Source organism: Malurus melanocephalus, unplaced genomic scaffold, assembly GCF_030028575.1.
Source record: "Malurus melanocephalus ecotype Western Australia unplaced genomic scaffold, MMel_1.1 scaffold_202, whole genome shotgun sequence".
NCBI classification, from domain to species: domain Eukaryota; kingdom Metazoa; phylum Chordata; class Aves; order Passeriformes; family Maluridae; genus Malurus; species Malurus melanocephalus.
Window position 1 is genome coordinate 1280579 of NW_026623434.1, and position 15605 is coordinate 1296183.

At 40.8% G+C, this 15605-nt stretch overlaps 1 protein-coding gene across 1 annotated transcript in view; it reads left to right on the forward strand.

Annotated features, from left to right (window-relative positions):
* The first annotated feature begins 2175 nt into the window (after nucleotides 1-2175).
* P2RY8 (P2Y receptor family member 8) overlaps nucleotides 2176-15605 on the forward strand; it is a 31526-nt gene continuing 18096 nt past the window's right edge. Inside the window, exons 1-2 of the mRNA XM_057373597.1 lie at nucleotides 2176-2208; nucleotides 5727-5812. The gene's annotated coding sequence lies outside the window, so the exon portion shown is untranslated. The remainder of the gene's footprint in view (nucleotides 2209-5726; nucleotides 5813-15605) is intronic.

A 15605-nucleotide genomic window follows, 5' to 3' on the forward strand; every position in this document is an offset into this window, starting at 1 on the left:
AGTTTTAGAGGGGAAAGCTTCTTTAAAAGTGGCAGTGAATTAAATGTTGCAAAATTTTAAATATTGTAAGCTTAAGGATCAAAAAGCGGAATATAAAAAGCTGCATTTCTAGCCTGCTGTATTTGAACTGAAATGAGATTKTTGTTACAAAAAATAACAACCAAGGAAGCAAACCAAATCTCATTTTTAGGAGTTTTTAGGAGGTCTTGGTCAATGTAAACTCTGAGGCTATGAGGCTGAAACTCCTTCCTGTTTACCTGTGGGCTCATGGTGAGAACACTGACAGTTGGGTTTCAATATTTTCTATGTGGAAGTGGGAGCTCTCTGAGTTAGGGCAAGAATTGAGTCTCTGGCTTTCAACCAAGCTCAAAGTAAAATGCTCTGGTGTTTCTGCAATAGCTTAAGACTGATATCAGATATACAATTAACATCAGTCGTAAATTATCTGGGTTTGATTTTTTTCTGTCCCCCAATATGTAGAAGCTCATTATTCCTCTTTTTAAAAACACAGTTGAATATATATTATGATTTTTACAACTCTCCTCACTAAAGCAAACTGTGCACCTGAGAACTCATTATTTTGATAGCAGTTTTTGCRGAGTGAACTCTTTAAAATTGGTGATAAGAGTTTTCATTCTCTTTCACTGCTGTATTTGCTGTAATAATTCTAACTTCCAAATATGTGCAACATAATTTCTTAATTATCTTTGCTCTATTATTAAGCCATAYAGTTMTTCCTTTATTTCTACAGCTCACAGTCATCTGGTACCAAAAGGCACATGTCATTCTTAGATTGCAGTGAGCTCCGTTACCCTTTCGATATAAATAAATGGAGGGAGAAAAAATGAGCCTTGACTGAGTCTGGCTYCTCAGAAAAACTGTTTTGAATAAACAACGAAGAAGTGAAAAGCAATATCGTCAATAGCCGTCGCTTGAGGAGTCACCCAAATGTTTTGGCTTCCATTCCAAGAAAGCTACTAAGCACCTGCCCAAACCAAGGATCTTAAATATCCTCCATATTTTTGGGGTATACTGTAAAAGGATGAACTTCCAGTGCAGACCACCTTCATCACTGTCATGGGAGCACATCTCTTGAGTCATTGCTGCCGGAAATAATCACTTGGAAGTCAATTAATTTACAGAGAACAAGGATTTTTGTACTTGTAGTTTTTATAAAATCTTGGTTGCTTTGAACAATTATGCKAGTGTATATAGCTATATAGCAGAAGGAACTCCTATGTGGATGTTAAAACTCCCAGATAAAGAATCTCGCTAAAGTCTGTTTCTCTCCGTTGCATACGTTCAGGAATGCCTTCAATGATGAGCTCTGGTGTAGACATGTGGAGTGCAAATGCCCAGAGCTAGGTAAGACAACCCCATCCTTGTCTCAGAAAACCCCAACATGGGGTCTCTCCACAGGCTCAGAAGCCCAGCTGTCACCTTGGGCTCTCTGTGGAGGTGTCCACTCCCCAGAATTAGCCTGTGTTCTTTAATAGCTCTCAGGCTGATGGTTCATACAATGCTCAGTTTCAGAAATGCCTTTTAGTCATACAGATACATTTAAGCAGGGGAAATAGGTTTTTAGGCACAGAGAGGTTTTATGTGCAGAGAACTAACTCCTSATGCTCCAGGATGCCTCTTTTTCAGCTGGACACCCTTTGTGTGTAAAAGTATCCTACACTATATGTACATCAAATGTCTGCCCAGGCTGCAGTGAATGCCACTCCTTCAAATAACCTAGTTTTTTACCCTGCTCTCTTGGGCACCACAACACGGAAATCATGCTGAAAACATTGTTCCATTGCTCTAAACCTCTTCTCTAAATGAGAGCTGGGAGGTCAAGCCATTACTCAGTCATTTTTACACTTCATTACATAAGCGCCACTCATCAGTAAAATGTACTTGGTCACAGTTTTGCAGAAGACACTGCAATTTTTCTCTTCCATGAAAGTGATCAGCCTCCTCCTCTGGCCACCTGCACATTCTCAGTGTGAAACAGAAATCATGTGTAGAGCAGAGCATTAGTTACCAAACTGCACTGGAAGGGTAAGATGGATTTTTTTTTCACTGTACTTGAGATACTGAGAAGTGAGGAAAGAGTTAACATTTGCAAAATAGTCATTTCCTGGCTGGATGACTAAAAACTTAGAGCTTGGTCTMGTTCTGTCATTAAGAGGCTTTCAAGGTGCACTGTTCATTCCAGACCAGGTAAGGATACAGCTTTTCACTTCTTCGTTGTTAATTCAAAACAATTTGTCTGAGGAGCCAGACTCAGCCAAGGCTCATTTTTTCTCCCTCCTACTACTTACACGCAAAGGGAGAGCGAAGCTCACTGCAATCTAAGAATGACATGTGCCTCTTTGTGCCAGATGACTGTGAGCTGTAGAAATAAAGGAAGAACTGTATGGCTTAATAATAGAGCAAAGATAATTAAGAAACTATGTTGCACATATTTGGACRTMGGAATTATTACAGCAAATACTGSAGTGAAAGAGAATGAAAACTCTTATCATCAATTTTAAAGAGTTCACTCTGCAAAAACCGCTATCAAAATRATGAGTTCTCAGGTGCACAGTTTGCTTTAGTGAGGAGAGTAGTAAAAATCATAATATATATTCAACTGTGTTTTTAAAAAGTGGAAGAATGAGCTTCTACATATTGGGGAACAGAAAAAAATCAAACCCAGATAATTTGGGACTGATTTTAATTGTATATCTGGACCTAATATTGATCTTTAGCTATTGCAGTCATGTCCTGTACTGAGACTGCATACCCTGAGACTGYTCCTGGGGTTTGCAGTAGCCCAACATACACACAGAAGGGACTGTGGAACCATGTCATAAAATGATATCAATTCATCAGGGTCTTTTGATGCATAAAAACTGAACTCAGACAGACAGGCACCAGAAGGAAATCCTGTAAAACATTGCACTTTTGCATACGACATTTGTTGCCTCTTAATAGATAGGGAGAGAGACTATTTGAGTGAAAAACTCTTCGTTTTGTTTAATGGTTCAGGAAAAAAGCCATCTGTGGGGAAGTTATTGTAAAAATGTGCTGTCATTGTGTCACCATACAAAAAGGGAAATTGTATGTGCGTTGCTGATCCCTGAGTGAAATCATACACTGTGGCATTTGTGGGTTTTTTAAGACTCGGGTTTTGCTTTTTTCATTTGTGGGTTTTTTAAGTCTTTGCTTCTAATCAGTTTTAATGTTTGGACATTGGCTCCTTGAATGCTTGGTATAAACAATTTCTGGATTTTATATATAATGGTCAGGAGAATCTAGTTAGGATTTTTAAAAGCATTTGTTTGATTCAGACACATAATTTCCATCCACATTGGGACTTCATTCCTAAATCACTTTCACCTTACTTGTGGGACTGCTGTTAGGGTTACAAGTGGACTCCTGTAATGAATTTCACCYTCAACAGACTCAATGAGCCACTTGAAGTTTTGTCACTGCATCTACAGRTGGGGAGTTCAGATGAATCCCAGCTGGTTCCCGGCTTGTGCCCTGGTTTTTGCAGCTCCCTACTGCAGGCAATCTGATCAAGAATCCCAATCTTCCCTTGCAAACAGCTGGGTGTCTGTTTAGAATGTCACYATTCTGCCAGGAAAGAGGCTATGGGTAGAGGCATTTGCATCAGCCTTACTCTTCTCAGTGTGAGCATCAATGCTAAGGAATTTGTTGTCCCTTCCATGTCYGTATGGCCTTAGCTGCTAAATCCTTGCAGCCCATGCTATGGTTTGCCAGAGGAAAGCTGGCTGAGGTGTGCCTACCACCCTGCAGTGGCATTTCCCACTTACTGCATGGACGTGGCCCAAGGGAAAATGCTCAGTGGATTTGTGTGGGAAGAGCAAACTGAACCCAGGCATCCCCTGTGGCCARCCAGCACCTTACCCACTGCTTCTGCCTTCAGTTTTTAGCATCCTTTCAGATAGATTTATTGAAAATGCGTATTCACCTATTCACCTTCTGTCTTTCAGCGTGGGTTTGGGTTCAACTCAGACACATCTTCCTGTGCAGATAACTTTGCTCTCACTGACGACTGTAAGAGCAGAAAAGACCAGCTTGGTTGATTTAAAATGTTTGCTCTCCATGTTCTCTTTCAGCATCAGTATCTTTGATGTGGGGARAGGGTGCACTCCTGGTCTCTATCGGAGGGCAGCCTATGTTATGCATAGACACTGTGTGCAGCAGCCCCAAAAACAAATAAATACTAGAAATGTCATTCCTGTATGGTAACTTTGGTCTCCCACAGCTCTGCTGCATTCTGGTCAAGTGGCTAGAGGGGAGAAACCCAGACACAGCTCAGCCTCAAGAGGTTATCTTGTGAGACTCCTCCATCCTGCTCAAAAATAAAAAACACACCAAGACTGTGCCACAGTGCCTTTAAAAGAAGTGCTGGTGTTTTTCRCATGTATTGCCACTTGAAAACTTTACTTCACATTTGCATAATTTCCAGATAAAAAGTTGTTTTGAAGCAGCAGTTCAGGGGGCTTCAGTGCTGACAATTAAGTTTGCAAAGCTTTCAGTTGGACAGAGGGGTAGTTTTCTTATCAGGCAAATTTATTGACACTGTTCCCATGCTCTTCACAGTGTGCAAAAGGAGCTTGAAAATATAGCTCTCCTCTGGAAAATGACACTACAGAAATGGGAGTGCTTGGCCCTTGACTACTGCCTCCAGAATTCCTGGATGAAATAAACTCAATTTATAAATAAATGCCTTTGGGATTGTTGTTTTGGCTTTATGCTTACTGCCAGCTCTCAGATGGGAAAGTCAAGCTGGTGTTCCTCCTGAGCTTACTATTTATACACAGGAAACCTGAGAGGGACTCAGCTTGAGAGTAATGGTTGTTATTTCAAATAGGTTTAAAGTGGGTAATATAATCCAATTTTTGTCTAAATTTAGTTGCTAATCAATCAGAAATATCCCAAAAGATTATTTTTTTACATCTTTGAATCTGGTAATGTCAGTTTGATCCAGTCTCTTTTCATGTATTTTTGATCCGAAGACTACTGTCCTTACAGAAATTTTCCATTTTGAATCTTATTTTTCTAGTGTTGATGAATATTTAACTACAAGTAAATACTCAGAGAAAGTGAGAGTGAAATCTGTGTATTYTTCATGCAGCAGCTCAATATTTAAATACTGGCTTAGCTCTCATTCATATTTGAAAGGAGAGATTCTGCCTTTTTACACACAAAATGATTGAGGGTGCAAGTTTTTCAGGCTGGGGCCAGGGATCTATAAGCTTGGTCATTAAGGGCTGCACATTTTTATCACATTTTCACACTACTGCTTGAGGAATTCAGGCTCAGCAGCTGGTGGAATGAAAATCCTCGTTCTCCCAGCTGCTGACTAAGTCTTGAAATAAGAACAGAAATTACACACTGCTGTGGTCATGAAGAAGCAGATAGGGCTACTCACTGCCAGCTACACTGCACCTGATTCACATCTGSAAAACTGACAAGGGAAAACAGCAAGCCTACAAGAAGTATGTRCTCTTTTATCTTCATCTTCAGATGTCTATATTCTGAATCTTCAGTAGTCCCACACAGGTATGTTCTGCAGCTAGTGAACCATACATTTAAGGCTATGAAAGATATTTTTATCAATGCTTGTCACTGTTTGTAATTATCTTCAGATATGTCCTTTTTTTTTTTTTTCTTTTTTGTAACAACTGATTCTTAAAAGATTTCTTTTATGTTCCTTTCTGCAGCTCTTACTCATAGAGGAAATCTGATCTTCTGCAGCACGGAAACATCAGCGGTGAGATGGCGAGACAAATTCCTTAGGGAGCTGCCTGTAAGTCTGGTCAACATTTAAGATGAAAAGTTTTGCATTTTGTTTGGCAGGATGTTACATGCAGAGTTTAGCTGTTTGAGGCAATTGCTGAGGCAATGAGGGAATATTCAGGAACACAAGCCTCTGCTTTGAGTAGGGGAATAAGCACAAAGGCAGAAATAATCTTGTTAAGACTTCATTCTCGCCCCCTCTCCCCAATTTCTAAAAAACATGATTGGTCTTTGAGACTCTCTAAATTATGCCCAGTTGAAATCTTGCTCTCCCAGAATCCTGAATACACGGAGTAGACCCCACTTCAGGGCTACAAAGGCTCAGCAGCTCAAAACTGTGAGAATACACCTCTTTTGTACTTTTGTCACTTCACTTTGTAACAGTCAAGCAACGCAGGCATCAAAGGGAAATCCATCTGAAACACAGGCAGAAGTAGAGATAGGGTAGGAAACTGTGGGTAAGTAAGCACAGAAATGGTGRGGATGAGACAAGAAAAACAGGAAAACAAGTAGTAAGTCTCAAGGTAGATGAGGACCGAGGGTAGTGTCTGGACAGCAGTTAGCAGGAGGAAGGCAGACTCTGGATTACATGCTGCTGCTGATGAAAGTGTGTTTGTAGAGGACAGCAAGGTGTGATTCTTTCTGCTCTTTCGCTCAAATACTCTGGAGGAGCACCTGAGTATCCAGGACTCAGGAACCCGTCAGTAAATCTTGGAGGCAGCACGGGTGTCTGCACCCTCTAGTGGGCTAGACAGAAAATGTTTTTACCCAGCAGTAATTCTGCCCTTCATTTGCTGAGACCAGACATATCCTGATATTTGCATTATTTGGCACATCTGTAATAACTGTTTTCAGCCTCTGTAACATGAGGCTGAAACATTCCAAACTTCTTTTTTTTGGAATGGACTTTTGTCTGTCATATCTCCTGAACTGTATAGGAAGTTGATTGTGGCTCAGAGTTTTTGAGGGATCATTAGTTAGTGTGAGACAAAATGGTGGCAGAACTGTAAAAGGCCAAGCAGTTGAATTTCATGGCCTGAGCCATTGTTCTGACAGTGTTAAATTTACTAATATTGAAATAGTTTACATGAAGTAAAATCTCCCTTGTGCAGGTGGTATATTCCTCAGGGTTCTAAGTGCAAATACACAGAATAATACTTCAGCACAAAAAAAAATCAATAAAAAACCTGTTTAGTGTGAGACCATTTCCTGTCTCATTGTTCAGCTCTCATCTACTTGCTGGAGGACACAYGCTGACTGAGATGTAGAACTACAGGAAAAGGCAAGGCGGCCTTGTGATTTTAGTGACTGAATGATTTTCTGGGAAATACGATTCTGCCACCGATTATACCTGAAACTAGATGCTGAGAAAAGCTTTTGTGATGCTGAGAAAAAGGTCTCTTCCTTAAGAAAAGGATACATGTGAAATGCCTGAAATGGAGTTGGGATCAAACTTCAGAGTTTCAGCTCCTAACACAAAAAATTCTGTGCAGTCTCTGACTCCTGGGGAATTATACCACATTAGTTGTTTCTTACAACACAAGATAGCAGTACTTAAGATACTTAGGGACAAGTGTAGAGAAGATATCCATTAGCAATTATAGAACAAATGGATTTAGTTCTGAGAGGATTGTGAGGGCTAGCCTGGTGCCAGTATGCTTAAAGCACATCAGTAAGACTATGCTCATTCTTTACAAATATAAGTACTTTCTTTTCAAAAGGTTAAAGAGTAGGAAATGGTGCAACTCCTCCTCTAGAGTACTGTCCTAGGAGAAACAGCATGCACATTCAACTGTCTTTGGAAAAGTATTTAAAGGCTTATCCACCTCCTTTCTTGCTAGCTAGGTAGTCTGCTAGAACTRTGGTCTGGGATGAATTGCACCTTGCTGGTAGAAGCTGGAAGAGCAAGAAAGGTGGACAAAAGGGGTCAGAAGCCCAAAATACMATTCAGCAAGAAGGCTAAAGGCCTTATCTCTGGTCTCGTCTTCAGAGACACAGTGTCACAGTGGATAACTCCAAGGGCCAATCTAAAGAGTAGATTCCAGGCCATGTCCATTTACACTTGTTGACTGCCTCTGTCACTAGGCCAGAGAATCTCTTCACCTCCCCCATGGTATTTTCATCTGTCCCTGAGTTGTTGTATTGATAATTTTTCAGTGCGCATCTCTGAYGTGAAAGATGGGCAGTACCCAGAAGCTTTGTGGCTAAACCAATCTCCTGCTCAGATAATAAGACCCATGGTCAGGCTTAAAAGGAAGCCTCTTTCCTGAAATTAACCACTACTTTATCATTCAGATAGGGAAGGGAAGTGTTTTTGTTCTATCAACCATCTTTCAAAATTGAAGCAAATTATATTTAGTTCCCAGAAAGAAAAGTCAATGGGGAATTGTAATGAAAGGAGCTTCAGCAAAGAGATTCAAAGCTCAGGCCTCCCTGTCATTTTCCTACGAGAGAGAGGATGTTCTGTAAGACTCACTATTTTTTTTGCCCTATTTTTCATGTTTTCAAGGCTCATCCTTCATGTGCACTGGATGACCTACGTGTGTGGCAGGTAAAGAGTGCTGATTTCACACCATTCCTTATCTTTTTGCTGACTATTTCAGATCCCACTCTGAGACACCCAAGTCTGCATTGTTGTCTTCATCCTTCCACCCAAGTGATGCTCACAGAGMCTGAAATTCTGTTTCAGATCTGGCTTCAAGGGGTTATCTTTTCCAAAATAGGCACCAACTCTGAGTTCCTAATTTTCAAATGCTTATTCAAAGATATCTGTATCTGACTTGAGAGTATTGAGTACTCACAAATCCAGGTATGGTCAATCACAAATCCAGGTATGGTCAATAGAAATGTGGCTTTGAAACAGTAACATTTTATGTAATGCCAAATGCTCTTAGAAATCAGGTCCTAGGCAACTCAGGGCCTCTATTCCTCACTTTGTAATATGGGGTTAAATAATCTTCATAGAGGAAGGTTGCAAATAAGAAATGTGTAGGTCTTTTTGAAGTAGTTTTATGCTACAACAACGGATGTCATAAAATGCCCACAAATCAGTTGTTTATTTAGTATTTAGGGCAAGAGTTTGACAAGTGCACTGCACATAGGACATAGTGTCATTCATTGAACAATCAGGAGAAAAAAGTCTCCATTTTTGTGATTATTTTGTCCTTGGAAAATTGCTTGGAAAGCATTGGTTCCAACAGATATGTGGAAAAGGGCAAGATTAAACATGGCTTAAGCAACCTTTTCCAGTCTGTGACTTGTAGAATTTCTTGGCAGCTGGGCTGATTACCTCCCTTCAGATTGTTGACTTCCACTGTTTCACTGGTAGTATCATTCAGCTGAAAAGCAGGGGAACCAGCTGATGAAATGCTGGCTCCCAAGCTCTTCAGCTGTTTATTTGTTCAGGCTGCTAGAACGGTAACCTTCCTGAGGTAAATGAGCATTTTGAGCTTTTCAACTCCTCCCGTGGAAGGAAAAGACAAGGCATTTTCATAAGGGTCACCTTCCACTCCCCTCAATCACATGTCTCTGTGAAGCTGGTGATGTCAGTCACGCAGTGTTTAAATCCTCTGTGCACTGGTCAGGCTGTTGGGGTCTTTAGAAACACATAGTTAGTCAAAAAGTTTGCACGATTGCAGCTATCCGGAAATTGCTGGCGCATGAATGTGAGACTGAGTTAAACAGAAACAAGATCAAGACCTTAAGCTGGACTAAACACTGTCTATACATTTCATACAGCATCTCCTTATCATCCCAATTTGTGACCAAATTCTATATATCCCTGTCCAAGAAAATCACTGGAACCCACGCTTTCACAAGAAGATGTGCCTTCTTGGTCATGCCTTTGTCCCATGTGGCATAAACAACTCTTTAATAACTCTAAGAGGATGAAAAAGGAAGTTTYCTGCTATGTGTCTGGCTTTTGCAGTTCCAGCAATTCACAGCTGTATAAATGCATAATCTTAAAATCTGTTCTTGACGGCTAACATAGCCTCAAACAAAATCATCAGTGAGGTGTTTCAGGTTAAATGGTAGTTAAATGTTTGACACTTAAAACCATATATACTTGTAAAACTTATTTTTTCCAGCTTTTTAGATGAAATTTTTTCTGCCAAAAGCGCTTCTCTCAGAAACTAACAGGACATGGCACAGGTTTACACATTATAGTAGGCTGATAGGTTTGTTCAACTCACATGTCTATTTCTGCWAATGTTTGTGGGCTGGGTACATGGTAACCCCCATGTGAGAGGGGCAGAGATCACAGACAGTATGGGTATCCATGGAATAGGTGGTTGGTCCCCCCTGGGCTCGAAATGTTTCCACTGAGTGGAGTTGATTCTCAGCACCCACCAGTTTACGCAGCTGCAGTGCTGCAAAAACCAACCACAAACTCTCACAGCAGTGCCTGGGAATCACTTTGTTATGTGGGAACACCAGCACGTGGAAAGACCATTGCTGTGCCAGTCAGCAGGACAACAGAGAGAGGGAAATTGTGTTACAGAARTGCCAGTTCCTTTGGTTGTGCCTATTCTTCTGACTGCTCTGACTTGTCTTTGGGACTAGTCTAGTCATGAGCATAGAAAGAAAAATTTCTACCAGAAACACAATTATTTAGGTTGGAAAATACCTTTAATATCACCAAGTTCAACACTTAACCCAGCTCTGTCAAATCTGCCACGAAGCCATGTCCCAAAGTGTCACATCTGTATGTCTTTTACATACCTTCAGGTATGGTGACTCCACCATTTTCCTGGGCAGCCTGCTCCCATGCCCAACAACCTTTTCAATGAAAGAATTTTTCTATTATTCAATCTAAACCTCCCCTGGTGCTGCTTGAGGCCATTTCCTCTTGTCCTATCAGTTGTTACCAGGAGAAGAGGCCAACCCCCAAGGGGCAACAACCTCCTTTCAGGCGATTGCAGAAAGCAGCAAAGTCCCCCCCTTCTCTTCAGACTCAACACCCCGAGCTGCCTCAGCTGCTCTTTGTAAGAATTGTGCTCCAGACTCCTCACCAGCTCCATTGTCCTTCTCTGTACACTCTCCAGCACCTCAATGTCCTTCTTCTAATCAGGGCCCCAAAACTGAAAMTCTTTGCCTGTTTCAAAAGGGCACGTGGTCACCTGGAGATTTGACTTCCCCAAGTTTGAAATAAAACCYTCAGTGTTGCAGCTTGCCATTGCCAACCATTTAGTTGTTCACACTAACATGCTACAGGAGCTCTAAGCGGTCCCCTACCCCCATCTGCCACAGCAAAGTCAAAAAGATCACACCTTCTGTACATCATCAGCTTAAACTTTTCTAGTAAATCTGAAGAAAATTAGTAGAGGTAGAAATAACCGGGTAGAAATTCAAAGTGTGCCAGGTGTTAGAAATAAAGCCATGTTGCTATATTAAAGATATTTTGGTGTCCACCTGTGGGCCCAAGAGAAATGAATGTAAATATTCTTTATTTATATCTTATTTTATACCTTCAATGGAAGATAAATGTATTCACCTTGTCTTGGTCCATTCATAAAGTGAGTCTGCCACTTTTTGGGTCAAGCAGGATTTGGTGTAGGATTTTCAGACTGGCATTTGTAACCACATGAAATACTTTGTCTTCTATTTTGAGCCACAACACTTTCCTTGCTTTGACTCCAGCATGAAAAAAGGGATGGGGGAAAGACAATTTGAACAGATAGGATGAGACTCACAGTGACATTCTCCCATAAGGGGAGATAACACCAACACGTGTGGCTCCAGTGCCTCTGTGGGCAGTAGAAAATATTGATCTATTTTCTTACTACAGATCTGTGACTTACARTGGATTAATATATAATGAAGATTGTCATTGTTGCCATTGCACACACCTACAGCCTTCTCCTGAGTTGCTATGGCCATGACACATATGCAATCACAATAAACAGGGAAAGGAACTAAAAAACATTAGGTGGAATTATAAATGTCTGAATTCCAGGCTTTCATCTAGTTGGCCAAATAATTTTTGCAATGGTCAGAAACTTAGTTAATTTTGGGATTAACTTAACCTTTTATCAACCAATTCACATTCATTGATGGAGAGAGGGGAAATACAGACCTATGTATATAGACCAAAGATCCTTTTTAAAGCTGGACAGCAACAGTACTTCTTTGGGTTTTATTCATATTTCTGCTCCTATGTTAATGAGAAAGTGAACAAGTGAAAGTGATTGATACTTCTGCTGGCTGACAGTTACCCAGGACTCACACATTCCCTTCTGGATTCTCCCAAATCACATCCTTCCCCTRTAGATGAGGCTACATGCTCACCCACAGGCTTCATTCATCAAGTAAGAAATGCACTGAAACTGCAGAGCCTTTGGCTTTTAAGTCCAAGCAGCCTTCTCTGTTTCTGAGAAGCCTTTATTGACTGACTCATGGAAAGAATTGCCTGGCCCAGCACCTTGGTGCAGGTTATCCCCATTATCTCCACCGTGCTCCCTGCCTTCCATTTCTGCAGCCCAGTGCCATTGTGCCCTTTCACTTTCTTCTGGGAGGAAGACAAGAGATTCATGCTGAGCTTTCTGCCTGAACATTGATGTCTCAATGCTCTCCTCCTCCTCCAGACAAATGTGCTGTAGAGACTTGTGGGGGCTTATTTCCTTTTGTGAGATCTGAGCCAAGGCTTTAGTCTCTTGATGTGTAGCCATCAAAGGCACTGAAGATAAATAATTCACAGTAGTGCCGGTAAATAAACATCTGGCAGACTGTTATTCACTGCTTTATTGTTTCATGCACAGTGTTAAATGGGAATATATAGAAGCAGAAAGTTAAGGTTGCAGCAACTGAACTTCCAAACAGGTTTGAAGATCAAAATTAAATGTTTTCAATTTCATCTACTTATTTTATATTTATTTTATTCACTTTTATTTTACTCATGAAATTAATTAGTCCCACACCAATCCAAATCCCTAATCCAAATCCTTTCCAGAACCACTCACATTGGTGAGAAATTATCCCACAGATTTTGGTAATGCCCTAGATACAGACAGTTGCAAACGACAGCACTTTTTTGACTACATCTGMAAGACACAATGACTTAAACATTTTTTTTAATATGCTAGGGCTACAAAGTTTGTACTGCTACTGAATCACTAMTGTCAGTTGTGACAAATGACAAAAGTATTTCCTCAGTGGAGAAATAGCCAAATATGGTATCATTTTTTTTTTAAACCAGCAAAGCATTGACATGTCAGAGTTACAGAGCATGTAAATGTTCTTTGCAAATCAGTTTGTATTTATGTTTTTAACCCGGACAGTCCAGTTGTCCTTTGTGGCAAACCTCACRAAGGGTTTCAATGTGCTTGCTCTGTTCATGATACTTTTGATCTGTTCCATCTCAAATTAAATAACTAGGTATAAAAATTGGTGCCACCCCACAGCAAAAGGGTTTGGAAACCAACCTCTCTTCTCCTTATTAGACATAATCCCTTCACTTCATGTTTCAGTCTGGGTGGGTGAGAAAACTGAGCTTGTGTTTTTGGTTAAAAGCACAATGTTTCCATTTCTGAGGTTCTCATTGCAGTTTCCACTAGTTATGAACACCCACACCCCCAGGAAAAAAAAACCACCCAGTTTGGGGTTCCTCTGTGTTGTTTATACATCGTTTAAAATGTTATCGAGTCTTTCTTAACTTTTTTTTTCCCTGCTTAAAAGCAGATTGGTTCAACCACTACTTCCTTATTTCTCCTCCCTTCCTCTTAAGCCTTTAATATAGATTCTCTACTTGTGCTTCTGTTCTTCATTCACAGACTATGAATAAGTAGATCTGTGCATCTTCCCAACCAACTGGGAGTGCGAAAACCAAGCAAATTTCAAGGCACCTTTTCATCAGAACAGCAAGATAGGGTTGAAGAGTTGACAACAGGAGCTGGGAAGAGATGGTTTCAGGCTCTTACTACTGAAAATCTTATMGTTTTCTCATTCATCCTTCTAATAGTGTTTTATTTGGCAGCCTAGATCACAAATAGCATCCTAATGTCACCACTGTCAACACTGAAAATGAACTGATCATCTGCTGCTTTCTTCAACCCCTGTCCTTCCAGTGATGCAGCTACATACCCACTGAYAGGAGTTAGTCATGCCAGCAATGATAAGAAGTCACAAGAGATAGCTGGGGTCTTGTGCTGGGCCAAGAAGATGTGTGTAAACCCCTCCATGTATGTCTCGTGAGCCTCATTCTGTTAAAAAATCATCAGGATCCTTATAGGGTTCTTCTCCCATTCCAGCCAGGAAGGGGGAATACGTAAAGGATCTTAGCAAGATGTAGAGCTTGTAGATACCAATATCCCTGTGAGCTGAGGCTCACAATCACAAGATCATCCATCTAAACAAACCAGGAAATCAGGAATGTTTGTTCAACAAGAAACAGCTCTTCTTCACCCCTTCCTGTCAGGGGGGAAAGATACATGAACACTCAGCCAGGTGATTTGCAGTGAAGGCATCACACCCACCTGCCAGACTCACACAAAAGTACCTCAAATCCATAATAGCCTGCCTGGGAGAATGGTCAAAAAATGCATAGTTGACCCAAAAATGCAGAATTAAGCCAGAGTTTACAGATTTTCTCTGTTGAATGTCTTTCCTACTCCTCTGGGACAGGATATCTGTYCTCAGGGAGTTTAGCAAGATATTTTAACTCCACAGTCTGGAAGACTGAGTGGCGATATATTATGAAAGACCTGCCAGGGTTTTTGTCCTAGAGAAAAGCAATTTGGACTGTTAGAAAAGCAGGAAAGGYAAGTATTTTTATTCAACTGCCACTGATTCTTACAATAGATGGTGAAGAAGATTCCATTCAAGATGGGACCATGCTCATCAATGGATGATTTAGCTAGGAGCATAGGAAATTCTTCTGCAAATGGGGCACAATACCAGAAGGCAGAGCAAAGCAAATGTGATTTTTTGACTCACATTACATGCCTAGTGTCAGGCCGCTGCAGTTTCATATACCTGACCTCCTTTGATGGGATCTACTTCAACCCTATACCAATGGAGAAAACTTTCATCACATCCAAAATGCAGTTTTTATTCCAATGTAATTTATATATTTTATATGAAGTGACTAATAGAGAATCCTATTGCTTGGTGGGAGGTGTAGGTTTAAAAATCTCATGACTCTGAAGAGGGAAATAAATGAATGTCTCCCACATCCCTATTGTGTGATATTTAGAAACTGTGAACAGTACATGTTGCTGGTTTGGCTACTTCTGTGTTTTATGAGATAGGACTGATGCAAACATCTCACTGCCACAGTGGTAGTACATGGTTACATCTAGAAGTCTCCTTGAAACCCTCCACAAAGTGTCAAAAGCTGAAGCTCTCTCAGGGACTGAGGCGTTTTCTGTTTCTGTCTAGCATTCTTGCTGCTCAGTGTCCAGGTTTTCTGGATCTCATGGTAAAATGCCTGTGAGCTGATGAGGTAGGGATGTCTCAGWTGGGATGGGGCCATGAAGACTCCTGGGCAGGCAAGTGTAGAAACTCGTTTCTACAACCCAAGGCAGACTGGGTGTGGCTGGTGGTGCACTGAGCTCTCTCTGCGTTTACATTCTGTATTAACTCCTCTAGGTTCTTGCTGATCTCCTGTGTCTTTTTCTTTTTTTTTTTTTTTTGTCTTCCATTAGGTTTCCGAAAGATTCAAGCAATTAATGAAGCTGTTCAAGAAATCCAAGTGCAAGTAGACTTACACCAGTTGCTTCATGGTTCCAGGGCTTAGCTGTTACCTGGAGGGATGGACTAGAGCCAGTGCATTCACATGTTGGGATTACGGGGAAATATCCAAGTCA